This window comes from Lithobates pipiens, unplaced genomic scaffold (genome assembly GCF_037356315.1).
Source record: "Lithobates pipiens isolate NorthernLeopardFrog02 unplaced genomic scaffold, aLitPip1_a1.2 Scaffold_30, whole genome shotgun sequence".
NCBI lineage: Eukaryota > Metazoa > Chordata > Amphibia > Anura > Ranidae > Lithobates > Lithobates pipiens.
In genome coordinates this window covers 151,605,136-151,632,298 of record NW_027507791.1, presented here as the reverse complement: position 1 = coordinate 151,632,298, position 27,163 = coordinate 151,605,136, and the positions used below count along the sequence as shown (strand labels likewise).

The 27,163-nt window shown below is 43.5% G+C and overlaps 1 protein-coding gene across 17 annotated transcripts in view; it reads right to left on the bottom strand.

Moving 5' to 3' along the window:
* Positions 1 to 27,163, bottom strand: part of FUT8 (fucosyltransferase 8) — a 308,566-nt gene that overhangs the window by 191,139 nt on the left and 90,264 nt on the right. For 6 of the 17 annotated variants that reach the window (XM_077464961.1, XM_077464960.1, XM_077464976.1 and 3 more), the window contains exons 2-3: positions 24,207 to 24,317; positions 16,862 to 17,001 (exon numbers count right to left, since the gene is read on the bottom strand). The exons of 5 other annotated variants lie outside the window; for them this stretch is intronic. The gene's annotated coding sequence lies outside the window, so the exon portion shown is untranslated. Of the gene's footprint in view, positions 1 to 16,861; positions 17,002 to 24,202; positions 24,318 to 27,163 lie in introns of all 17 variants that reach the window. 6 more of the 17 variants (XM_077464965.1, XM_077464973.1, XM_077464967.1 and 3 more) reach the window with 4 other exon arrangements.

Here is a 27,163-nt window from a genome sequence, read left to right as displayed (position 1 = left end):
CCGGCGATGTGGCGGAGGAGAACCCTGACATGGATCCTACGGATGAACAGCATTTAACGGTGGACACAGCTGCAATCACTAGACCCATCCTGGAAGCCATTAATGCTAGAAAGTACGAAATCATGGGACGTATAGATCTTTTATCATCTGAATGTACACTAATCAGACACGATCTGGACAAAATAAGAGGAAGGCTCAATGCGGTGGAGGACAGAGTTTCAGGGGTTGAGGATGTCACGCACTCCCAAGACACCCATGTAGCTGAGCTCAGGGATCTGGTGCAGTCTCTTCAGCGGAGGGCTGATGATGCGGAAAACCGCCAAAGGAGAAACATTAGGGTGGTGGGCTTACCAGAAGGCACAGAAGGAAGGTGATAAACCAGTACTATTTGCGGAGGCCCTCTTCAAAAACCTCCTCGCCTTGGAGGATTTACCCCCCACCTAAATGGTGGAGAGAGCCCACAGATTCCCAAACGGGCCGTAGACCACCAGGTGCATTCCCCAGACCATTCCTCGTCAGATGTTTGAACTACAGAGATAAGGAAACGATACTAGCCAAATCTATAAAGAAACAAGATCTGCACTACGAAAACATTCGGTTGATGCTATTTCCAGACTTTTCAGCTGCCAAACAACGCCGTTTGTTTATTTAATGTCCGCAAACTGCTCCGGGACAAGGAGATTCAATACAGCATGCGCTATCCAAGCAGGCTTAGGGTTCAATACAAGGGCAGAGTGAAGTTCTTTGACAACCCTGCAGAGGCCTGTGACTGGATGGACAAACAACTGCAATTCATTGGATGTCTACCCATGTTCCTGTTAATGCCTGTTGTGCCTGTTGCACATTTCTCTTAAAAGTGACGTCGGGCTAATAATGTCTACCCGAATGTTGTACTGGTTCGGTTGGTTGGTGGTCAATCCAGAATTTGCCATAAGAGCAACACACAATAGTTGAGTGATCCACTCCACAGAGTGAGCAGGCACAGATGGGAAACCTCCTGGCCTGAGGGCATATGAAATCCAGCGATGCAAGTACCAGAGGAACACCGAAAAAGTGCTAGAAATTGAGTCCCCAGTATAGAGTCTCCAGGAACCTACCATTAACCAATACAGGGTATGGGTCTACTCTGTGGATCTACAGATTGCTCGCTGGGATACCATTTTTCCTATTGGAGAGGTCACATCCCTCACATGCAAGATGTTTGCTGGCATCAGCTAATTTTCTGACGCTATGCCTCTTGTCAGCGACAATTACCTACCTGACGTTATAATGTTGCATAGTGACCCCAGGGAAAGAGTGAAGGCCCCTTCTTTTTATCCTTCTCACCTACGTACTGCTCCAGCATGTTTTTTATTGGTCCGAGCATAGGAAAGATGTGGAAATACCAGAGGAAGCTATGCCAGACTTTCGATTGATGCGGTTGGAACTCCCCGTAAGTTTTTTTGGGGAAGAAGCTGCATATCAGGACCCTTTTTTTGGTTTTAGAAATGGCGAGGATGGCCTGGTTACAAAACGAGCAGGTGTCTGTCCAACTGGAGGTCGGAATTAAGAACATACTGGTCAGATAACGTAGACGCCTCTGAACCACCAGTGGTATGGGACGCCTTCAAGGCGGTAATGAGAGGAGAATGTATATCTGCGATAAAAACTGCACGAGTTAATGAGAACGAAGACCCTGCTGGAGGCCCAGCGACTCCTGTCTCTCCATGTTAAGGGGTTGACAAGCTCGGAACTTACTGCGAACACTGTGTGTGCAGTTCTAGAGGGGGGCGAAAAAGGTAAGCTCTTGGCTATGCTAGAGGCAGATCAAAACCCGGTTGCTCATATCCCAGCAATTAATAACGGAGCGGGCGATCTTGTCACTGATCCGGCACTCATAATGCAGGAGTTTATCGATTTCTTCTCAGCCCTATATTCACCTACCCCAGTTTATGTCCCTGGGTCACTAGACTTTCTGTTGGCGAACTTATACCAAACCTGTCTGAGGATGATTTCAGTGAGCTGCAAGCCAAGATCACTCTTAAAGAAATACAGACGGCAATTTTTGCCTTCCCACCTAACAAAGCTCTAGGACCGGATGGTTTTCTACAAGGCCAACGTAGAACTGGCCAAGAGATTCAATTGGCTTCTAGAGCACTGCACCAACAGCTCTTCACTACCAAATTCAATGTTGGAAGCATACATGATTTTGATATTGAAACCAGGGAAAGACCCGTCCGAATGTGCATCATATCGCCCCATTGCCCTTTTGAATAAAGACCTTAAGATTTTAACCAAAATCCTAGCGACCAGACTTGCCAAAGTTATACCAACGATAGTTGATATAGACCCAACAGGGTTCATGCCAGGGAAGTTGACAAACTCGAGGAGACTCTTTACACATTTACAGCTACCATCCACAGACTCGAACTCCAGAACAATTGTGTCCATAGACATTGAAAAAGCGTTAGACTCCGTGGACTGGGGGTACATGCTTAAGGTGCTGGAGGTCATGAGTTTCGGGCCTCAGTTTCGAAAATGGATCTCCATGTTATATAAGAACCCCAAAGTGGCCATTAGAATGGGGTCAAGGACGTTAGATTTTTTTTTGCGGTGGGTAGGGGAACCAGACAGGGCTGCCCATTATCTCCTTTTCTCTTTACCCTGGTTATGGAGCCCCTGGCCATCGCACTGAGGTCGGTAGAGGAGGTTAGGGCCATTAGGGTGGGCTCAATCAAGGAAACACTTGCACTGTATGCGGACGACATGCTCTTGTTTCTAAATGACCCGGCAGACTCCCTAAGGACGGTACTGTAAATCTCTGGGAAAATTTACCACATACTCTGGGCTCAGGTTTAACTGGAGCAAGTCGTCAATCCTTCGGCTAGATAACGGGGCTAAGGACAGAGCAGATCCAGACCTACCATTACAGTGGGTTGACTCCCTTAAGTATCTGGGTGTACAAATTACAGCAAATGTGCAGGACTACTGGACCTTGAACCTACTCCCGTTGCTGTCACTTCTTAAGCAAAAAACGCAGGCCTGGGTCAAATTACCTCTATCGTTGATAGGTAGAATTTGACTACTTAAAATGAAAATCCTTCCAGTAATAATTTACTTTCTTAAACATACGCCGGTAGGGATACCAAAATCCTTTTTTAAGCAATTAGACGGCATTATTAGTTCATACCTATGGGCACCTAAAACACCTAGAATAGGGATCAAAGTTCTACAAGAACCCACTGATCGAGGAGGGCTAGCACTGCCAGATTGGCATAAATATTATATTGCGGGGCAAATGGTGTTTGCCCATAGATGGACAATTTCAGATGAAGGGGACTCGGGCCATGGTGCTGGAGGCAGCCCATCTTGGATCTTACGAAAGTCTACACCTTGCTCTGTTTAGGGTACCAAGTCAGATTTGCCCATAACATTAACAATGTCGGCTACGATTAGAGCGTGGGAGCTGGCAGTTAAATTAGCATCTCCTAGCTATATGGGAATGTCCCCGCCCACTCCTTTATGGATGAACCGGAAGTTGCCCCATTTCTATAACTTGCCTGATTCCCGTGGTATGGGCGGTAAAAGGGGTAAACTCTCAAAAGACATTACACACTGGGGGGGGTGGGGGGGGGACTTACAAACTTTCCCCAACTAAAGACATGACCTTCCCAATTCCTATTTCTTTCATTTTTTTTTCAGCTTTGCCACGCTTTTCAGGCACAGTTTGATGGGTTGAGGGTGGAGTCTATCATTGACGCTTGAATCTCTGCTTTTCACCGAGGTCCTGACCAAAACGCTCTCTTTGGCATACAAGGAACTATTTAAAAGCACACCGAAAGCATTAACCAAATGTAGAGCCAAATGGGAAATGGTAGTCCCCAATCTGCAGGGAGAGGGCTGGGATGACCTCTGGAACCAGCCTTTTAGGCATTTAGTGTCAGCCAGAGACCAACTGATACAATTTAAATTTTTACATAGAACCTACTATACTACAGCCAGACTTGCCAGAGTGTGTGGAAATGCAGTGTTGGAGATGCTCCTTCTCCCCGGCAGATGCCAACCATATCTTTTGGCAGTGCTCACACTTTCATTATTTCTGGAGGGAGGTCACGACCTGTATGTCGGACCTGTTGGTGGTACCTATCCCACTGACTGTGCGAGTGTGCTTGCTGGGATTGGTGGAGGAGGTGGTTCCTTCAAGGGGCACTGAGAACTCTACTCACCATCCTATTATTCTATGGCAAGAAGGCCATTCTGCTCAAATGGAAAAATAAACAACCCCCAGACATTAGTTATTGGAAAAAGTTGGTCAACGCTATGCTTCCATCCTACAAAGCAACATTCAGGGCAGGGGGATCTGGGAGAAAATTTGATAAGGTATGAAGGGCATGGTGCGATTCCGATAACACAGTGGGTTGGGGGGGGGGGGGGGGGGGGGAGTATGAGACTCCTGGATAAGACATAACAGTTGGATAGAAGACTTGTTTGACCTAACAGAAGGGCAGGTCATCATAGAAATGCTATGAGAGGTGGAACAAAACACTACTGAGTAAGGTCAAATGGAATCGAATGAGTAAAATAGATTTATACATAAAGATTCTTTCAATCTGGGCATTTGGGAGTTTGCATAGGACAAGGTGACAATTTTTCTGACAGGCCACCTGAGCTGTGACAATGTTGTTGGGCCCTGCGTGGCGTCTCACTGGGTTACTGTTATGTTGACATGAGCCAGTGGATATTGTATATTGTAAGGTAAAAAGGTTTAATAAAAAGAAAAAAAAAGGACCAGACCTCTTTTTCAGAATCAGGGTTTACAAGTTAAAACACTTTTTTTGCTAGAAAATTACTTAGAACCCCCAAACATTATTAAAAAAAAAAAAAAAAAAAAAAAAAAAAATGCCAACACCCTAGACAATAAAATGGCGGTCATTGCAATGCTTTTTGTCACACCGTATTTGTGCAGGGGTCTTACAAGCGCTTTTACTTTTTGGGGAAAAATTCACTTTTTTTAATAAAAAAAAAAAAAAAAAAAAAATCAGACCACAGTAACGTTAGACCATTTTTTTATGTTAATGTTACGCCAAGTAAATTGATAAACAAAATGTCACGCTTCAAAAAAGCGCCCGCTCGTGAAATGGGGTCAAACTCTTACCCTTAAAAATCTCCACAGGCGACGTTTAAAAAAATTCTACAGGTTGCATGTTTTAAGTTACAGAGAAGGTCTAGGGCTAGAATTATTGTTCTTGCACTAATGATCACGGCGATATGTCACATGTGTGGTTTGAGCACCATTTTCATATGCGGGCACTACTCACGTATGTGTTTGCTTCTGCGCGCGAGCTCGTCGGGATGGGGCGCTTTAAAAAAAAAATACAAATTTTTCTTGTTTGATTTTATTTATTTTTACACAGTTTAAAAAAAATAAATAAAATTGGGTCACTTTTATTCCTATTACAAGGAATGTAAAAATCCCTCGTAATAGAAAAAAAAAGCATGACAGGACCTCTTAAATATGAGATCTGGGGTCAAAAAGTCCTCAGATCTCATATTTGGACTTAAATGCAAAAAATAAAAAAATATTTCTCATTTGAAAAAAATAACAGAAAAATGGCCCTTTAAGACGTATGGGCTGAAGTGACGTTTTGACGTCGCTACCGCACTGCTATGGTATGGAGATGGGTGGGGGCCATATTAGCCTCAGCCATGAACAGGTCCCGCTCACTTCCGCCACTGCCAACGGCTCCGGTAAGCTGCAGAGGGGCGGCCCCTCTCCCCCCGCTGATAACGGTGATCTTGCGGGCGCATTTGCCGCAGAGGCCATCATTATCATACACAGAACCGTCGGGTCCAAAGATAGATACCTCGGTTGTGGCAGCAGCTGCTGTTGGTACCGAGATCTTCAAAGTGCCAACGTATATGTACAGGAGATGGTCGGCAAGTGGTTAAAAATGATCCCTCCCCCATCCTAACATCTACGCTGACTAACCAGTGTAAAAAAGATGTACAATATATACGTACTGATTCAGTCCACTCCAGGCCAAAATCACATGGTCTAGTTCCCTTGCGGCAGCTGTAGGGAAGAGGAGGGAGAGCCAACATATGGGCTATAGGAGCCTATAGGTGATGTCACTGCTACCAGGCCTAATCATCCATGGTCGAGCGCTCTTTCCATTCCCCTGCAGCTGCCGTTGGCTGACGTAGAGGATCACATGACCAGACCAGAGCAAGCTGAAAAGAGAAGTATATACATTTTATTAAACACGTCAGTCAGCAAAGGTGTTAGAAGGAGGAAAATGTATATGAATAGTTAGGTTTTAGCTGAGATGCAACTGTTATTGTCACACAGATATGTTGAAATTGCCACAGCAGCCTTCCTAAGAGCCTCCTCCCACATGCCCTCTAGCAGCCGTTAGAGCCATTACAAGTTTACAGTGTGGGATGGTGCAGAGAATGCCATATACAACTCCAGCAACAATGGGCACACTTTTGTAGAATCATAGTAGCTGCGTTTTGAGGCAAAATAAAAAAACAAAAGACCTTTTGTATGCAATGCTCATAAAATATCCTGCAGAAAAATGTTCTCAGACCTTAGAGAATCAGAATAGCATGGATATTGAAGAAGGTTAAATTGCATGGCTGCTTAAACAAGAGGCAACATCTGGTTACAAAGATTAGGGGAAAAAAATAGTTTTTTGGCTTGCCTGTACAGTGCAGTACACAGACACAGGCTTATATTAATCAAGGCCATGGGTCATATGCAGCCACCCTCAAGTGAGGCTACCGGCAAACAAAACGTGTCAGACAGCCAATCTAGTGCAACACCTCCCACTTTTGGCAGTTTTCAGATTATCAGGACAGTGGAAAGAGGTGTTCTGTACTGTACAGGATTTTACATTTAAGTAAAAAATCCTTGTTTTATGATCATACAATACAGGACACAAACTTCTATCAAGACCATGGGATGTCCCTAAGCAATACAACTGAACAGTGAGCAGCACAGAAAACAATGGCAACAGTCCAAAGCAAGCAACAGGTTTCCCAACCTAAAGAGCAGCTTAATTGGGCACGTCTCAAAAAAAAAAAAAAAATTATATAAGTGTGTGTGTGTATAGAGAGCTGATGATGGATAAGTGTCCAACTACACAATCATAATAAATACACAATGATGAGGTATCAAAGTCTATGAAGGTGGGCGATCCTAGGCAGTGGATTGTATGTGTACCTTACACCAACTCCCAGTTTTCACCACGTGCAGCACTCTTCACCCCAGTGGGGTTCAAACTCACCCCAGCAGAGGAAAAGGTTATGCCTTAATGTCATCTTTTTCCTTCAAACTCCCATAATCATATTAGAGGGCAGGTAAGAGTTGTACTCCAAAAAGGTGTTCATAAAAACACAGGAATGCAGAAACATAGCGTAATCCTGCTTTATTTAAAAAATCCCTCAAATACAGCCCACATTACCATGTACACTGTTAGTAAAGGGCTTTCACACTGGAGCGGTGCGCTTGCAGGGCAGTCAAAAAAAATCCTGAAAGCCGCATCTTTGGAGGGCTGTAAGAGCAGTGTATTTACCGCTCCTAAAGCGCCCCTTCCCATTGAAAACAATGGGGAAGCGATGCAAACCCGTCTGCAAATCGCCGCTGAAGTGGTGTTTTGTGGGCGGTTTTAACCCTTTTTCGGCCGCTAGCGGGGGTTTAAACTGCTCCGCTAAATATAGCGCCACTTTACCGCCAGTGCACGCAACGCCCCAGTGCGAAAGTAGCCTTAACGTCTAAAAAGTGAATACTTTGCCGATTATATTCACAGGTGAGTGTAATATTATGAGTGTTATCGTTTAATTCACTCAAAAATTGTTGGAGGGAAAGTGATAATCCTGCCCAAATTAGAAAGAGATCATCTATATACCTTCTATATAGGACCAATTCTTTTCTCTTTACACAAATATAGCTTTATCCTACCGCTCGGCCATGAACAAGTTCGCTATACTGGAAAGCTTTGTCTCTACTTTCAATAATAGAGTTAACCACAGAAGAATTCCTAAATTGCAACACTGCTCATGTAGTTTACCTATTGGAGCGTCTGTGCAAATTAATGTATATATGTCGAATGAAAAGGGCATTAAAGATTAGAATTGCGGAACATGTGGCAAATATAAAAATAGGCTTTAAGACAAATTACAAAATTCTCTCACGGTGGTATAGGACCCCTTCGCTACTCCACCAGCTCTACCCGAATACATCAGACCTATGTTGGAGATGTCACACTGACAAAGGGACCATGCTACATATTTTCTGGTCTTGCCCTAAACTTACACACTTCTGGAAAGTGGTACGTGAGACAGTACAACAATTCACGGCCCGGCCCCTCACAGACGACCCAGCATTCTTTCTCTTACACGCCTCTGATATCCCTGACAGGAACTACAAGAAATCAGTGATTCGCCACCTACTTGATGCAGCTAAGGCCTGCATACCACTCCAGTGGAAATCACCCCTTCCGCTGACCTCTGGCTTCGTAAGGTGGAGGACATCAGGAAAACGGAGGACCTTATCCTCACAGCACAAAAAAGAGAGGAGACCTTCACTAAAACCTGGCAGGGCTGAAATGGGTTTCTATACTCGGCTGAGGGCCAGGCCCTGAGAGGATCTGACATGGACACATAATGCCGCAGGCAGGGACAAAGACTTGTTGAGTATGGTGGCCATAGATAGAGGCCCCGTAACTGCAACTCCGACTGGTTATCTGAGCACTCCATGATCGAGTAACACACCTTGCTGCCCCCCCCCCCACCCCCTGTACCTCCCCATACCTGATTTTTCCCCTTCTCTTTTCCCCTCTGTCTTTCCCACTCCTATGCTTCATCTCCCCCTCCATATATTGGAAGTCGTTCCAATGTAGATACCAAGTTAGTTAAAAAGAAACTGGGAAGTGAGACCACGAGATGACGAGAATTCACGTCTCCACATGCTGATGTTTTTTCTTTTTACGCTTGAGGATAAGGCTAGCAGAGAATTGATGATGTATTACCTGTACTGCCTTTCTCTCTGTAGGATATATGGAAAGTATGTAACCTGTTGGTCTATGTGGACCCATTTCCTGCTATAAATAAACAATTAAAAAAAATAAAATAAAATAGGCTTTAAGAACCACATTGTGTCCCTACATTTTAAAATGTTCCACAATCAGGACCCTTCTGGTCTTAAATTTTGGGGGATAGACCATTTGAGCCTGCGTGGAGGGGTTCCAATTTAGTAAGGGAATTATCCAAAACGGGAAACCCAATGGATTTTCCAGGCTGACACATTGCCGAAAGGGTTAAATGCCGACCTTGATATCAATTGTTTTATAAGCAGCTATTGAGATTGTTAACAATAAAAACTTTTATTGACAATTATAAATATATACACACACACACACACACACACACTTTTTAGGATTCATTTATAATTGGTATCAGCTCTTAATATATATTTTCTATATATTTTGATAGATATATGTAGATTTTTATTGATTTTCATTTTTTACCATATTAACTGATGCACTTTTAGATCATGAATAATGATCTAGATAGAATTTATAAATAGTCTATCAAGTGTATATTACTCATTTTTTTTCATTCTGCTAATATGAATTTTATATTAACTGCACATGAAGGTATGTTCGGCATTTGCAATATGCAGATTTGTATGTATTAACATGGAATTGCTAGCCCCCGCACTAAGGTTGCTAATCCGTGTGTGCCAATACAGCTCCGAAGTTCACCATTGGAGCGCGAGTGACATGCTGGGTTATCCAATCAGGGAAGTGTTACATTATATTCTCTATTGACATGTTGCGTAGCCACGCCCTCTGGACAGTATTCCCCAGGTGCCGGACCAGTGTCTTGTAGAGCGGCAGAATTATCGTTTTATCTCTGGAGTTGATCCCCTTTTTAATGCATGCCAATATTCTGTTTGCTTTGTTAGCAGCAGCTTGGCATTGCATGCCATCTACTAGGACCCCCAGGTCGTTTTCCATCCTAGATTCCCCATGAGGCCCCCCCCCCCACCCCGTGTATAGATTGCATTCATTTTTTTTGACACCCAAATGCATAATTTTTAATTTTTCTATATTGAACCTCATTTGCCATGTAGTTGCCCACCCCATTCATTTGTTCAGATCTTTTTGCAAGGTTTCCACATCCTGCGGAGAAGTTATTGCCCTGCTTAGCTTAGTATTGTCTGCAAATACAGAGATTGAACTGTTTACCCCATCCTCCAGGTGGACAAATTAAATAGGATCAGTCCTAGCACAGAACCCTGAGGGACCCCGCTACCCAACCCTGACCATTCTGAGTACACTCCATTTATCACCACCCTCTGAACTCTTCCTTGTAGCCAGTTTTCAATCCATGTACTTACCCTATGGTCTATGCCAACGGACCTTATTGTGTACAGTAAACGTTTATGGGAAACGGTGTCAAATGCTTTTGCAAAATCCAGATACACCACATCTACGGGCCTTCCGTTATCTAGCAGGCAACTCACCTCCTCATAGGTTAGTAGTGGGTTGGCAAGAATGATTCTTGATGAATCCACGCCGATTACTGCTAATGATACCGTTCTCATTACTAAAATCTTGTACATAGTCCCATATTATCCCCTCCAAGAGTTTACATACCATTGATGTTAGTCTAACTGGTCTGTAATTCCCAGGGATGTATTTTGGGCCCTTTTTAAATATTGGCGCTACATTGGCTTTTCTCCAATCAGCTGGCACCGTTCCAGTCAGTAAAAATTAGGAACAATGGTCTGGCAATTACTTGACTGAGTTCGGCAAGTACCCTCGGGTGCAAGCCATCTGGTTCCCGTGATTTATTAATGTTAAGTTTCCCAAGCCTAATTTTAATTCTGTCCTCTGTTAACCATGGAGGTGCTTCCTGTGATGGGTCATGAGGATAAACACTGCAGTTTTGGTTACTGAAGCCCCCCCCCCGCCCCCGATTCCCTTGTGAAGACTGAGAACAAATTCAGTACCTTTGCCATCTCCCCATCCTTTGTAACCAGATGTCCTTCCTCATTCTCTATGGGGCCAATATGGTCCGTCCTCCCTTTTTTACTGTTTACATCAAGAATTTCTTGGGATTTTTTTTTGCTCTCCTCAGCTATGTGTCTCATGTTCTATCTTAGCCATCCTTATTGCACCCTTACATATCTTGCTGCATTCTCTATAAAGTCTGAATGCGGACGACGATCCCTCAACCTTGTATTTTTTGAAGGCCTTCTCCTTTGCTTTAATATGCATTTTTACATCGGAGTTAAGCCATCCCGGACTTTTGTTCGCCCTTTTAAATTTATTACCCAATGGGATGCACTGGCTAATGCCCTTGTTTAATATGCTCTTAAAGCAAACCTATATCTCTCCTTCACGTTCTTTGTTCCTAAGATTTAATCCCAATGTATGCCTTCTAGTAAGGTTCGTAGTTTAGGGAAGTTGGCTCTTTTGCAATTCAGTGTCTTTGTATTCCCCTTATGTTTCCTATATGTGTGATTTATACGGAAGCCAATGGACCAGTGATCGCTGTTCCCTAAATTGCCCCATATTTCCACATCTGTGATCAGGTCTGTAATGTTGGTAATCAGTAGATCCAGTAACACTTTATTTCTAGTTGGTGCATCTACCATCTGACCCATAAAATTGACCTGCAAGACATTTAGGAACTGGTGAGCTTTAGATGAATGCGTGGTTCCCTCCGCCCAGTCTACATCTAATTAAAATCCCCCATTATAACCCTTCTTCCCTCATGCTAGTCGGTCTATAGCATAATCCCAGTATTTTCCCCATTAGCTTCATCCCTTTGGAGCTCGACCCATAAGGATTCCACCTCCTCCCTAGCTCCCTTAGTGATGTCATCTCTCACATTCACTGGTACATTCTTGATATATAGGCATACCCCTCCCCCTTTTTTACCCTCTCTATCTTTGCGATAAAGGGTATACCTTTGAATGTTTGCCAGCCAATCATGAGAGCTGTTGAACCAGGTCTCTGAAATTCCCACAAAATCCAAATCCTCCTCGTACAATAGTATCTCTAGTTTACCCATCTTACCGGCCAGGCTCCTGGCATTGGTGAACATGCCACATAGTGGCAAGAAAGACATGCCCTCTGCAACATGGGCATGTCTTTCATAGTACAGTGCAAAATACTCAAGTGCTGGTGTGGTAAAAATACTCAAAGAATTACTCAAATTAATAAAAAATATGATAAAAGCTGCACCAAAAAGTCAGTGATCCCTTTACTCGTACAAGTGTGAAAAAACTATATAAAATTAGTGCGCCAATATCAATACTCAAATAATACTTATGCCATAAAAATCAATAATTATGTGAATATATATATATATATATATAAATAACCGTATATGTAAACAAATTAAATGTGATTTACATAAATCAATTCAACATAAATAAATCCACCTTGTACATAAATTAAAATTCCTTAATTGATACCTTCTGTGCATATATGCATAAATAGTGTTTCTTAATGCTTTCTGTGCAAAAACTCTTCCTGATGGGATAAGTGGATCAGAGTCTGATCACCTACAGCTCCTGTGTCTGCACTTTAAACAAAACACTCCCGTGCGGTGATCAATGTAATTTCCCTTGAGAATGTCACGTGACCTGCGCTCAGTGTTCAGAAGCACAGAGAGGCTGTGAGGAGGAGTACAATCTGACTTTCTGCCAATACCCTATGCTTTAACTGGTTTTGTGAGTGGATTGACGTGCATATATTAATTTCATCCTTTAACGCAGCAATACACTATCCCGTGTCTCTCTTCTCTTTTTTGTCTCCTATGGCAAAATGAAAGATAAGAAGCAAGGAGACAAGTGTTATATGTGCTGCAGTGGGATAGAAGTGTGTTGTGGACATAATATAAAGGACTGAGGGTGATAAGTCAGTCATTCTAAAGACTATATCTGAAGTTTTGTGGAGATCAGCGCACGAGAGTGTTTTGTTAAAAGTGCAGACACAGGAGCTGTATGTGATCAGACTCTGATCCACTTATCCCATCAGGAAGAGTTTTGGCACGGAAGGCATTAAGAAACACTATTTATTTATATTAATTTGTATTTATATTTATTTATACATATATGCACAGAAGGTACCAATTAAGGAATTTTAATGTACAAAGTGGATTTATGGAGAATTGATTTATGTAAATCACATTTAATTTATTTGTTCACATATACGGTTATTTATTTATCTAAGTGATTTTTATGGTACAAGTATGTCTTTCATAGTGACACATCTTAGATGGGCTGGCCTGTAGTTGGAAACTGTGCAATAGGGTCTGGGAGCGAGGCATCCATAAGAGGAGACAATACATCTGGCTCCCCAGAATCTATTTGGGGGTCTAGATTTCACTGGGCTTGGAGGAAAATAAGGGGTTAACCTCCAGGGCATGGTTGAAATTTTCTCACCTATAACAGGTTCTTCTGAGCCTGTGCTTGCTGCTTGAGCCAAGTAGGAAGGCTCTAGAGGTCCATCAGTTGGCGGTACATTGTGACTTCCACCTCCATTTTGGTGAAGTCCGTCCTGCATGGTCAGGTAGAAAGCCAATCATTTCGGTTCTTGGTGGCGTCTCCACATGTCTGGACGGTCAGAAGTGTATGAGCAGCAAGGTATGAGCACGCCAGGAGGCTAGATCGCTGCTGGAGAGGTCCTGGGCTGTGATGTTAAAGCCGATTCCCCGGTGCAGAGCTCTGGATCTATGCAGCCATACTGCTCGGCGCGGTGGCGCCTGGTCAGTATTCACTCCAAAAAAGAAAACAAGTAAGGTATATTTTTTTCCACACAAAATAGAGCTTTCTTTTGGTGGTATTTGATCTTCACCACTGGGTTTTAAATTTTTCATTTAATGAAAATCGGACCAAAAAGTATTTTTTACTTTCTGCTTTAAAAATTGGACCAAATTTAGATCAAAAATGTATTCTGTTACATGTCTTTAGTTTGTGCGAAGGTTATAGCGTCTACAAACTTTAGAATATATAATGGAATTTCAGTGACATACAATGGGACTGAGTGCGGCAAGCAATCTGACACTAACTTACAGTGGGTGGGAACTGACATCACCAACACAATGATAATACTATTACTGTACTAATGACACTGGCTTGCAAGGGGTTAACACTTGGGGCAACGTGTTAATTGTGTGCCTAACTGTGTCCTAATGTGCGTACTGTGTGCTGTTTTTGCCAATAATCTTTGTTATCCCAGATTTGCAGGGTTAAGAAACAGAAATCCTTCCCTCTGTACAGAACCCTGTGTTGATTGTCAGCCTGTGTACAATCACAGCAAGTATTAGAGGGGGGACACGCATACATGCGCCCTAAACCCAGAAACAGGCAGAGACATACCAGTACATCACTGTACCTGCACAGGCCACCCATCCACAGTACATTGCAAGCAGGCAGCCTGGAAGCAGTTAAGCCCTATATAGGTGAAACATGTTGGAGGGTCGTTCCTGATGGGTGGTGAGCCAGCTAAAAGACATTTTGTGATTAAATTGGTGCGTGGTCCTGGGAAAATGTTGTGGAAAAAAAAAACGTGTTATGGCTGATGAAACCAAGAATGAACTTTTCACTATAAATGACAAAAAGCATGTTTGCTGCAATATCAACACTGCGTGTTACCCCAAAAAATACCAAACCCACAGTGAAGCACAGTGGTGGTAGTAGTATTAAACTTTATTATTCAGGATTTAGATAGTGCCAACAGTTTACGCGGTGCTTTACAACATTAGGGCAAACACAAGTTTTCTTCAGCTGGAAAAGGGGACGACTTAATGGTGGAGGGACTTATGAAAAGTTCAAAAGAGCAGTAAAGTTTAGCACAAAATCTACAGGTCTCCGATAAAAAACAAAACAAATCTTAAGATGAAGAAGAATTTCACCTTTCAGCATGACAAAGACCCAAAGTATACCTACAATTCGACAAAAGAATGGCTTCACCAGAAGATCAAAAGTTTTGGAATGGCCTAACCAGAGCACAGACCTGAAACCACTTGAAAATCTGTGAGTTGACCTGAAGAGCTGCGCACAGGAGATGGCCTAGCAATCTGACCGATTTTGGAGTTCTTTTGCAAGGAAGTTAGCAAAGATTCCCAAGACAAGATGTGCCATGCTGACTCCTATCATGAACCTCCAGAGTAAAAAGGGGGGTCTCTATGTGAGCCATTCCTAGAATATAGGCCTTTACAAAAAAATTAGCATCTAGGGGTCTCTGAAAGAGTATCCTAGGCCACAAAAAAAAATAATAATAAATAAACTACCATTTAGGGGTGCTGAAATTAATCGTTGAATTGATGGATTGCAATTCAGGTGTCCCCGACGCAGCAGCGATGCATAGGGACTGGAAAAGAGATTGTGGTTTATGCCATCCCGACTTCCCCCGCCCCTCTCGGGAAAACACTCAGAGCGTATTTTTAAAATTACTTTCTTTTAATAAATGCTGTTTAACAATGACTGATGTGCCCGCTGTATGTGCTTTTTGAAAAAAATATGTCACTTCATACCAAATTTCACAGTAAATACATCCCGATCATGTGACTGCTCTGCTTGGCCCACCCTGCCCTGCCTCTCTCTTCGCACGTTTCACATGTCTCGAGTCCTGACATCAGCGGGGAATTCTCAGCCCCTCCCGCCGACTATAGCTATATAGGGGCCGAGAATTCCCTGCTGACGTCAGGACTCGAGAGGAGAGAGGCAAGTGGCGAGCCGAGCAGTCACATGATCAGGAAGTATTTACTGTGAAATTCGATATGAAGTGACATTTTTTAAAAAGCACATACAGTAGGGCACATCAGTCATTATAACATGGCATTTATTAAAAGAAAGTAACAGTAAGTAGAGTACAAATGGGTTTGTACACTTACACCTCACGCTGGCTGCATTTAATGGTCACAAGTGGCTGCGTTTGATGGGGGAAGTTCAGTCCCACAATCAAGCGACGTGGCCACCCAAACCCTTCATTCTCTACTTCGCCTATTCACGGCGCTGGAAATACTACTGTGGGCATCAGACTGTGTCAGCTTGCAGCTTCACAGCCGGGTGCGCATGTCTCACTGCGCTGTCCTGCATAGCCAGGCAATCTTTTGGGAACCATGAGGTGTCCCAGAAGATTGGGCCCAAGCGGAAGTGGGAGCTCGTTGGTAATCGTGATACATCGCAGAATCGAAACGTTGACCAAATAATCTTAATAGAATCGTGAGACCAGTGAAGATGCACACCCCTACTAGACCAAAATGGTCTAGGTTACTGTGAGAAAAGACTTTCCCAACTCTGGTTCATCGCCAGCCATTGAGTCAGTAATGTGCTACCATTAGTAGACAAGCATATGGGCCAATTCAGAGACTGAAGGAATTTGTCCAACGCAGCAAGCAAAATAAGCTGAGGCCACTATTTGCATGGAAAAAAAATAAAAAAATAAGACCAACGGAAGCCTTTTGAGTCATCAATCCAGAAGCAGCAAGAATCAGCCACAGTGGCTGTGAATGCAGCTAGGTGGAGAAATTACATCTTATTAAGACAGTTTGGAGAGTGGCCAATCATCCAGGAAATCTAGTTATAAAGGTAGAACCTGCTTATAGTAGAGGGAGGACACATAAAAAAATAAAATTCTGGAATTGGGAGGGGTCATGTTGTCTATCCTAATAACTTTGTTTGCCAGCATCTTCAACTGAAGTTGGCAGCATGTAACCCATGGTCTTTATTAAATGGAAGCCTGGGTCCTGTACTATAAGATTAAGAAGCTTTTTTTTGTGTCTTGGTTTGAACTTTTGCTCCTCTCCCTATCTTATCACAAGTACATATCACTGAAGGTACCCCTTGTTTGCTCACCTAAGTGACACAGCCTGTTCCCTTAACAGGATTGTGCTACTTGCTTGGAGACGTGAGGAATGGGCGTGGTGGAAGTCAGCTTTTGTGCAGCCAGGAAGGGAAGGGGCCTCTGTTTAGCAGTCTACAGCATAGATTTCAACCTGGGAGCAGAAAAGCGAGTAAAGATTAAGAAAAGGAAAAAAAAAAAAAAAAAACACGGCAGCTGCTATTAATGTGCATAACAACATTACACGCAAGACAAAGTGACGACAGACAGAAAAAAATAAATAAATAAAATTATATTATAAAAAAATATATATATATCCTCTGGGACATCATAATGGGCGGGGACATCATCCAGTGATGTCCCTATATAAGTCGTCGCTCGCCGTGTCCCGGTCATTGTGAGCAGAGAGCGACGAGGCAACATCTGAAGAGAAGAACAGAAGACGTTGACAGCGGCGGCGACAGAAGACCGGGCCACCTCCTGTAAAAGAGCTAGAAGGCAGAGTGGCCCAGACCCTCGAAGTCGGAAGAAGAGGGCGGCGGCGAAGAAGAAAGCCGGGCTCCTCCGCTAGCAAAAGAGCTAGCAGAAGATAGCAGAGGAGTCCGGCGAGAAGACCCCCAAAAGGCGGAAGACCCCCGAAGCTGTGCAATAAACTATTTTAATCCTTGTGTGTTGTGTTTTTTTTTACTTTTTTTTTTACAGGTGAATGGGTAGGGGTGCATTGTACCCCATACTCATTCACATAGGGTGGGGGGCCGGTATCTGGGGGCCCCCTTATTAAAGGGGGCTCCCGGATTCCGATAAGCCCCCTACCCGCAGACCCTGACAACCAACGGCCAGGGTTGTCGGGAAGAGGCCCTTGTCCTCATCAACATGGAGACAAGGTGCTTTGGGGTGGGGGGGGCGCGCGGCCCCCCTTCCCAGAGGCACCCCCCATGTTGAGGGTACGTGGCCTGGTACGGCTCAGGAGAGGAGGGGGGCGCTCGTCCCCCCCTTTCCTGGCCGGCCAGTGTGCTCGGACAAGGGTCTGATGTGGACCTGGGGGGACCTCCACGCCGATTTTTTTAGTGTTGGGGTTCCCCTTTAAGTCCATACTAGGTGACGGGGGCCTGCGACGCCTCCTTTGCTGGCCCCGTCTACCTGGAGACGCGCTCAAAATGAGCAGACTTTCCTCCGCGTGTGTGGGCGAGTCTGTTAATTTCAAAAGTACGGCGGATAGTCCGGCGGACTTAGTACGCCGTATTAGTCCGCTGAAAAGTGCCGTGTGTGGGCAAGTAGCCCGTTCGGAAAGTCCGGCGGGAAGTCCGCCGGACTAAGTCCGCTGGATAGTCGGCTACGTGTGTACGCAGCATTAGGCTAAGTTTACACTTGGAAAGCAATCTGAAGTGGGTGGCATTTTAAAGGGTTGTTAGGCTCTGTTCACACAGGGGGCGACGCGAGGCAACACGACTTGCCGTGCCCTGACAAGTCGCCCCCGTTCTGTACTACGGAACCGTTCTAAGAGGAGCGACTCGAGTCGCTCCGACTTAGAAAAAAGGTTCCTGTACTACTTTTGGGCGACCTCGGGGCGACTTGCATTGACTTCTATACAGAAGTCATTTGCAAGTCGCCGCTGAGGTTGCGGCGAGGCAAGTCGTGTCGCCTCGCATCGCCCCCTGTGTGAACCGAGATTCAAGCAGCACTATCAGAGGTTCTGGGAGGCAAGCCATTTAAAAAAAATATTTTGGTGCAAATTATTGAAGCAGGTTTATTAGTGTCTTTTTTCAACCTATGCAACTATGTTTACACCCCCTTTGGCTGTATAGTAGTTTTTAGGTAGGCAGCCAGGGGCAGTGAAACCACAGTTCAACCACCTGTTGAGGCCTTATTGACTTAGAGCCAAGAATAAGGACCATTTAAAATTAAACACAGTCAAGGGTTGAGTCAGCCCCCCCTTTTAAGAGTCATCCTGTGGCTAGGAGATTGGCATTCCATCGTTTTACATATTAGCAAGCAGTTGATGAGTTTTCAAACAAGCCATCGCTGACCTCTGTAGCTTTCCAAACACAAGTGTTTGAGAGGGCAGTCACATGTCATCGTTGATGTCCTCCATTGAATAAGTATTTGATTAGCATGAAGTTTAACCACTTGCCAACCAGCGACGTATCCGTACGTCACTGTATTGCATGGGTGAAATCTTAGTCATCACTGCAGAATTGATCGAGATATTTTTCAGGGTTGGCGATTCCCTTCAATGTAGAAGGGTCTTCAAAGCATGGACCTCCAGTTGTTCATGAACTACAATTCCAATTATACCTAGTCATGTCTAAATGTCAGAGTTTTACAATCCCTCATGAGATGTGTAGTTGTGCAACAGCTGGAGGGCCGTAGATCCCTGGTATAAGTAGTCCTAGTGGCTAAGAAGCCATTGGATTACTTTTACAGGCAGTCGAAGAGGGCTTCGCCACTCCCGCTGCCTTTACCGGGCTCTCCTGTGTGATTGGGAAGTCTAATAAGGAAGTGACTAGCAGCATCCAGTTACTGGGACACAGTGAAAGGAATTATGTTGTTCCTCCACTGCAACACCTCAAACCGCCGAGGATTATGGCACTTCTGGTTTTGGTCTAATTTAAACATGCCGTTACCGGTTTAAACAAGCATCTGATCAAACCATTTTTGGATCTTTTGAAACTTTAAGTCATGTGACTGGCACAGCAAGAATCAGGGTTGGACAGACACAGACTCTGTAGAGAGCATACATCAGCAGAGTAATAGAAGCTCCGCCCAAAGATCTTTCCCTGCAGATGCCAAAGAACAGGGAAAGATCATGTGAAAACATAACCGTGCTGCAGGAATAACATACTTTGAGGATTTAAAAAAAAATATTATATCATCATATATATTATCCACTTACCCCCTGGACACTTAAACCCCCTTCCTAACCAGACCAATTTTCAGCTTTCGGTGCGCTCACACTTTGAATGTCATACAACTCTGTACCCATATGAAACGTTTGGCCCATTTTTCACACAAATAGAGATTTCTTTTGGTGGTATTTAATCACCGCTGGGTTTATTTTTTGTGCTATAAATCAAAAAAAAAAAAAAAGACTGAAAATTCGGTAAAAAAAAAAACTTTTAAAAATGTGTTTTTGTTAAGATTTATTGGCGAGTATTGCATTGCTGCAGAGTATGGCAGTACTGGCAGTGTCAGAATATGGGCACTGAGCAGCACTGTGGGCTGGATCTGTAGTGCCCACAGCACTGCAAATTATCTCTCCCTCTCTCACTGTACCGATCGGTACAGAGAGGGGAGGAACCGGCGTCGACATGACGCCGGTTTGTTTACAAGTGATGTGCCGCCATTTGACAGAGCTATCACATGGTAAACACCCGCTATCAGCGCCCGTTGACCGCAATCCGTGATGCGCCGGGTCCCCTGGTCCCAGATGTTCCTGATGCCCCAGGGGCCACACAGGAGCACGATTCTGTGAGGACATCCCACAGACGTCCACCCAGAATAAGCCAACCACGCTGTAGCCGTCTTTCGGCTATGGCCCGGTCGGCATGTGGTTTTATACACACACGCACATGCCAGATATAATAGAAGTCTATGGCAAAGCACAGGTGATTCGCAGGAAAGCAGCAAGTGAACTGCGCTACATCCACGGTGTGGGTAAATGGCAGAGCATCAGTGGGAAAGCAGCCTTATATGGGCTCAGGACAGTAAGGACTATATTTACATTTACAGTTTGGGGGCACCCCCAAACACTGGTGTAGCATCAGAGGTTGCAGTGGCAACACTGCCCCATTCTCCAGGGGGCCTCCCTCTCCAAGTGTAAAACACAATGTGATTGGAAGGATGGCATATACAGGAACTGATTCTCTCCATTCTCCTCCTGCAACTGCTCTGTCACTGAAGCGCACAAACAGTGTTACAGAGCATTACATCACGGTGGGCACTTTGTCTTTTGAGCCCAGTTTCAGGCAAACTCTTTTCTACTTTTCATATTTTTAGCTTGAAGTGCAACCTCTATAATGGGTACTTGAGTAAGGGCTCCACCACTTGCTTATTTACAATTTAACAAATCTGCTTGGTTTTAAATTCTCTGTTTCACCAAAGCAGATCTCCTAAACCAGTGGTTCTCAAGTACCCCCAACAGCCCATGTTTTGGGAATTTCTCCTAGATAAAAAAGCTGTCCAAAATGCCAAGCCATTACATTGATTTAAAGCACCTGTTCACGATAAAGGAAATTTGAGGATGAAATGCTCTCCATAGAGCCTGCAACCACAGAGGTCAGTAAAGGCTTGTCTTCAACCAGTTGCCCACTGGGCACTTAAAACCCTTTCTTAACCACACCAATTTTCAGCTTTCAGTGCTCTCACATTTTGAGTGACAATTACTCAGTTATACAACACTGTACCATATGAAATTCCAGTCCTTTTTTCACACTAATAGAGCTTTCTTTTGGTGGCAATTTAAAAACGGCTGTGTTTTTTTATTTTTTTGCGCTATGAAAAAAATATAGAAAATTTTGTAGAAAAAAAAAAAAATGTTTCTTTATTTCCGTTCTATAATTTAGCAAACTAGCATTCTTTGGTAAAAATAACCCAAACGTAAAATATTTGGTCTTAGCGAAAGTTATAGATTCTACAAGCTATGGGGCCAATCATTGGAAATTGATCACACCATTTTTTGAGATCCCAACAAGTCAGGAAAGTACAAATACCCTCCAAATGACTTTTTTTTGTAGAAAGTAGGCCATCCAAGGTATTTAGTAAGAGGCATAGTGAGTTTTTACAAGTTGTAATTTCTTGTAATTTCTTCCCACAGTTATTTCACATAAACAGCATATGCGTATCCCAAATTACAACCTAAAATACATTCTACTACTCCTCCTGAGAATGGCGATAACATGTGAGACTTGTTATCCTGGCCACATACAGAAGCCCAACATGCAGGGAGCACCATCAGGTGTTCTAGGGAAACACATTTCAAACCTAATTTGACTACCCATTACACTGTAGTGGCATGGATGTGGCACGCATAAGCCATGGATGAGCCAGGGATGGAGCATGGCAGAGCATGAATGTGGATGTATGAGCCAGGGATGGATGGATGGAGGAGCCAGGGATGGGAACAGATCAGCGCTGTGGGCACTTCAGATCCAGCCCACAGCGCTGCTGCACCGTCTCTCTCCTCCCCTCACACATCATTGGGATGGAGTGATCTCATGGTAAAGGGCCGCTGTCATTGGCCCTTTGCCCCAATCCGTGACACGCCGGGTCTGGGAGACCCAACGGTCATGGTGCTGTGCATACTAGCTCATTATGCCTTTGTCTTACAGGTCTTCTCTCCCCCCATGTGGGTTTCTAAGCACTTTAATATCCTAAAACTCATTCTCTTTGGCCTGAGTGGCTTTTTTTTTTTATATATATATATATTTTATATATATTCTTTTTTTAGTACGTTATATTTGTTGCAAGTTACCATTGACATTTTTTTTCCTGCACGTTAGAAACATTATCACTTTTTCCTTCAAGGATATACTTCTGAGAGAAAATGTGTGATGAGATTTATCAGATGATAAAAAACAATGAAGCTCTAATTTATAAAAATAAAAAATACAAACACACACACACACCTTTAGAAAAGGTTTAAGATTCACAAATTTTTCTAATTCAAATTTTTGAGTCATTAACCGCTTAAGATTTACAATGTTTTAAAACTGAGAAAATTATTATTTCATATAAAAAATAAAAAAAATATATACAATTTAAAGAAAAGAAACCATTTTAACAATAATATTGGGAAAACAAAATGCTGCTGGTGAGTATCAAGTGCAGGCATGCAACACGCAGCAGCTTTCAGTTCCTATTTTCTGCACCAATGCCAAGTCAATCTAAAAACAGACAAAACTGACATTTCCACACAATAGTAACAGTCTTTATTATTCATCTAAAAACACTTATTTCTCCAGTAAGTCTTCTAAAACCACCCCCATACAAATGTATCCAGCATCAGCATCCTTTGTACTCTATGTCTGGGGAAAAAACCTCCCCAAAATTAGATTTTGCCTTGACACCGATAGACAAAAAGTCTAGAACTGCTTCCTGCTTTCTGGGTACTTTCAGCAGATTAAAGGGCAGCAGGCAGGTTGTCAAGAAACTTGTTAGGGCTAGCAGATAGTAGAGCTTCAATTTTAAAGGGAAACGTTTGCCATGTGGCCAGTCGAATGTTAGAACAGACAAAGTTGACTGTGGCTGTAGCCATTGATCAATGTAATCTGACCGTGTTGTCAGAATACAATTCAGGGTGGATATAAGTGTTTTTTTTATTTTTATTTTTTTTTAACGAAATTTTAATTAAAATCATTTTGATTTTTTTTATCAAATTTATTTTAATAAAAATGCTTTTGAAATAAAAAGTCTAGTTTTCTATTTAACCACTTAATCCTCGGATCATTTTCCAGCTAAAGGACCAAGCCCCTTTTTGCGATTCGGCACTGCGTCACTTTAACTAATAATTGCACGGTTGTGCGACGTGGCTCCAAAACAAAATCAATGTTTTTTTCCCTTCACAAATAGAGCTTTCTTTTGGTGGTATTTGACCACCTCTGCGGTTTTTATTTTTTGCGCTATAAACAAAAAAAAAAAAAAAAAAAAAAAAAAAAGAGCAACCATTTTGAAAAAAAAAAAAAAAGCACATTATTGTTTACATTTTGCTATAATATATATCCCCCAAAAATATATTTAAAAAAATAATATGTTTTTCCCCTCAGTTTAGGCCAATATGTATTCTTCTACATATTTTTGGTAAAAAAAATAAATAAAATAAAAAAATAATCGCAAAAAGCGTTTGATTGGTTTTGGGCGAGCAGGCACACTGAGCGTGTCATTGCGGTGCCCGTCTCTTGCAAATACCTCCTAAACCGTGTAGGTTGAGGAGATATTTCTTGCACCTACAGGTAACCATTAATCTCGGCTTATCTGTAGGTCAAAGTGGTCTGTACGTGTGTACAACCACTTTAAATCAAATCTACGCTGATACAATTACCTGGCATAGGGAGTCAGACTTTCTGCATAGGGGGCTGATCATTCATAGGTGATTGCTGCATTTACTGCGGGAGCTAGCAGCCAAAATGCTTTCAAAGGGGCGGCCTACCACAACTAATCACCAGGACCCTCCCACTGGGGTACACGCATTTAAGTGTTCGAGCCAATTTACAATGCGACTTACTATCTTTGTAAAACAAAACACCACAGTATTTTCTGATAGTCACAGAAACAAATACTGAGACTTGAAGTATAGTATATCGCCCCACAAAACAAAAAAAGAAAGAAAAACCCTGACATACCAGACAAAGAAACCTTACCTACCAGGATGCTGACGTGCCTGAGTGTAGCTCCCACTTCAAGTTTCCAATGGATGAAATACACTTGAGAGGATTATGCAATACAAAGCAGCTGTGTCCTATCTTCCCTTTGTGCCTGTGATACATGAAAAATAAATGTTCCTTTTTACAAGCTGTAATTATGATGATCAAGCATGTCCCAGAGGCCTGACCAAGTATTAATTTCTGCCTTGAAAAGCAACTTCAGGCAATAAGCGAGAACCATCTGTAAAATGCAAAATGATAACCATGTAACAATCAAAACATGCCAAAGTCAAACTCTGTTCTGTTGGTCTTCTACGTTTCCAAGAACCCCTTGCAGAAACCCGACTGGCTTTGTGGTAGAACCGCAGATTTGAGATGAATTTTCTGTTGCTCATCTTTGCATTAAAGCCACAAAACAAATTTAAACCTGTACTGTAGCCTTTCAACCAGGGTGGTGCCTTCAGGATTCTTTTAGGGGTGCCTTGGCAAAATGCCCAAAAATCCCCACAAATTTTTATACAAGGCCGCAGGTGGATCCCTTCTTTTAAGTTATACAAAGTCATAGGTTTACATTGTGCACCATTACAACCGTCCTGCCACTGGTGTCCTAACACTGACCTCATCGGTTGATAAGAACAACATTAGGGGCCTGCATAGCAACGTTTGCCCCTACCCTGTCCCTCTTTATCGGGACTGGGGTCAAATACTGTGTTAGGGAGAGAAACAGGAAAAGAAACATTGGAATCCTTAAAGACCAGGCCTCTTCAGACTCAGTGTTTACAAGTTAAAAACACGTTCCTTTTGCTAGAAGATTACTTAAGAGCCCCCAAACATTACACTTTTTTTTTTTTTTAAACACCCTAGAGAATAAAATGGCAGTCATTGCAATACTTTTTGTCCCACCATATTTTCACAGCGGTCTTACAAGTGCACTTTTTTGGGGGAAACGTTAACTTTTTTTTTATTCAAAAATCACAGTAAGGGTCCTTTCACACGGGGCGGATCAGTTCTGATCCGCCCCGTGGATATCCGTTTGCTCAGCGGGGATCACTCCGTCGATCCCCGCTGAGCAGGAAGATGACGGGTCTGTCTCCGCACACTGCGCAGGGACGGACCTGTCACAGCGCCGCTCTCCCCTATGGGAGATCGGATGACGACGGACCGCAGTGCCCGTCGTCACCCGATCCGATCCGCAGACGGATGGAAAAATAGCTTTTTCCTCCGTTACACTTTTTCGGATCGGATGTCAGCGGACATGTCACCGCTGACATCCGACGCTCCATAGAGCTCTATGGAGCACCCGTTCAGGTCCGCCTGAAAAACTGACAGGCGGGCCTGAACGGGACGTCAGTGTGAAAGGGGCCTAAAAGTAAAAGTCCTCAGATCTCATATTTGTACTTAAATGGCAAATGGCATAAAAAAATAAAAAAAATAAAGCAGAAGGACAAAAAAAAAAAAATGTGCCTTTAAGATGTATGGCCCTGCTATGGTATGGAGATGGGTGGTTGCCATCTTAGCCTCACTCGTCTCCATACCCAGCCACGGACAGGTCACTTGCCTCCACCGATAGCTCCGGTAAGCGTCGGAGGGAGTGGGAGAGCGGCAGGAAAGGGGGGGTGGCCCCTCTCCCGTCGCCAACAGTGATCTCACTGCAAATTCGCTGCAGAGACCACCATTATTGTACACAGAACCGTCGGCTCCAAAGATGGATATCGGTTGTGACAGAAGCTGCTGCCGTTACCGAGATAGCCATCTTCAAAGTGCAAACGTATACGTACAGGAGCCGGTCGGCAAGTGGTTATTACCAGTGTACAAAGGTGTATTTCCTTCGGAAGAATAAAATCACCTCCAATGTTGGATGGCCCACGTGTGGAGGTGGTGACATTACCGAAAGCTAGTGGTTTCATTTTTAACATTTCAGAATGGGGTGTCTTGAGAGTGTGCATCATTTTAAAGGGTGCATTGACTGAAAAAAAAAAGGACAAATTCAGTTAGCAGATGGTTGTTGAGACTCAGACAACTTTTAAAATAACAGTCTATATAGAAAACATACATTTTTAACTTTGGATTGTGTGTGGCCAAGTTACATCTACCAGTCCACCGGGTTGATATTGCTGTGCCCCCACTAGAGAGATTTGAACTCACTTCTGGTCCCAGGTGGCACCAGTACATGCAACAGAATTGAAGAGATCTCCCCACAGAGGTTAACACACATTCTGGGGATATTGTTGATAACCCACCTTTTTCTAGACTGTAATCAAACAATTTACATGAATGGGCTGCCTTAAAGCAGCGTTCCACTCAAAAGTGGAACTTCCACTTTAAGCCCTCCTCGCCCCAACATGCCACATTTGTAATGTCTTTTTGGGAGGAGAGCGTGTACCCTCTTTACTAGGACTTCCTGTTCCACTTTCTCCTTCCTGCTCTCAGCTGCCTAGGCAACTCCTCCTCTCTCACTAGGTGGCCCCTCCCTGCCAGCGATCTTCTGGGACACAACACAGATCCCAGAAGATTGGCTGGCAAATAGAGCGCAGTGCGACTCACGCATGAGCAGTGTACGCCCAGCCGTCCAGCCGTAAGCCGTCATGGCCGGGTGCCCACAGTTGCTATCAAGGCGCAGAGATCGTTACTTGCTCAAATGCTCCCGATAACGGAACTGATACTTTCGGAATGACGGGCATCTTCGTTGGATGCCCACACAGTACTGTCCCCATAGTGGAGCACATCCGCCCGCTCCTGGCATTTCCCCCAGCTGGCGGCGATGACCATCCATCTGGCATCCATTTGGCTCACCGCCCAGCCCCAGGAGCTCAAGGGTTAGAGATAGTCATTCATTCCACCAGGCTCAGCAGAGTAAACTATGGAACCTGTGAATTACAGTGCCTCACTAATATGATTTACCTAATGTCATCAGTCTGTTCAGTTTAGAATAAAGAACAGATAATAGCCGCAGAAAAA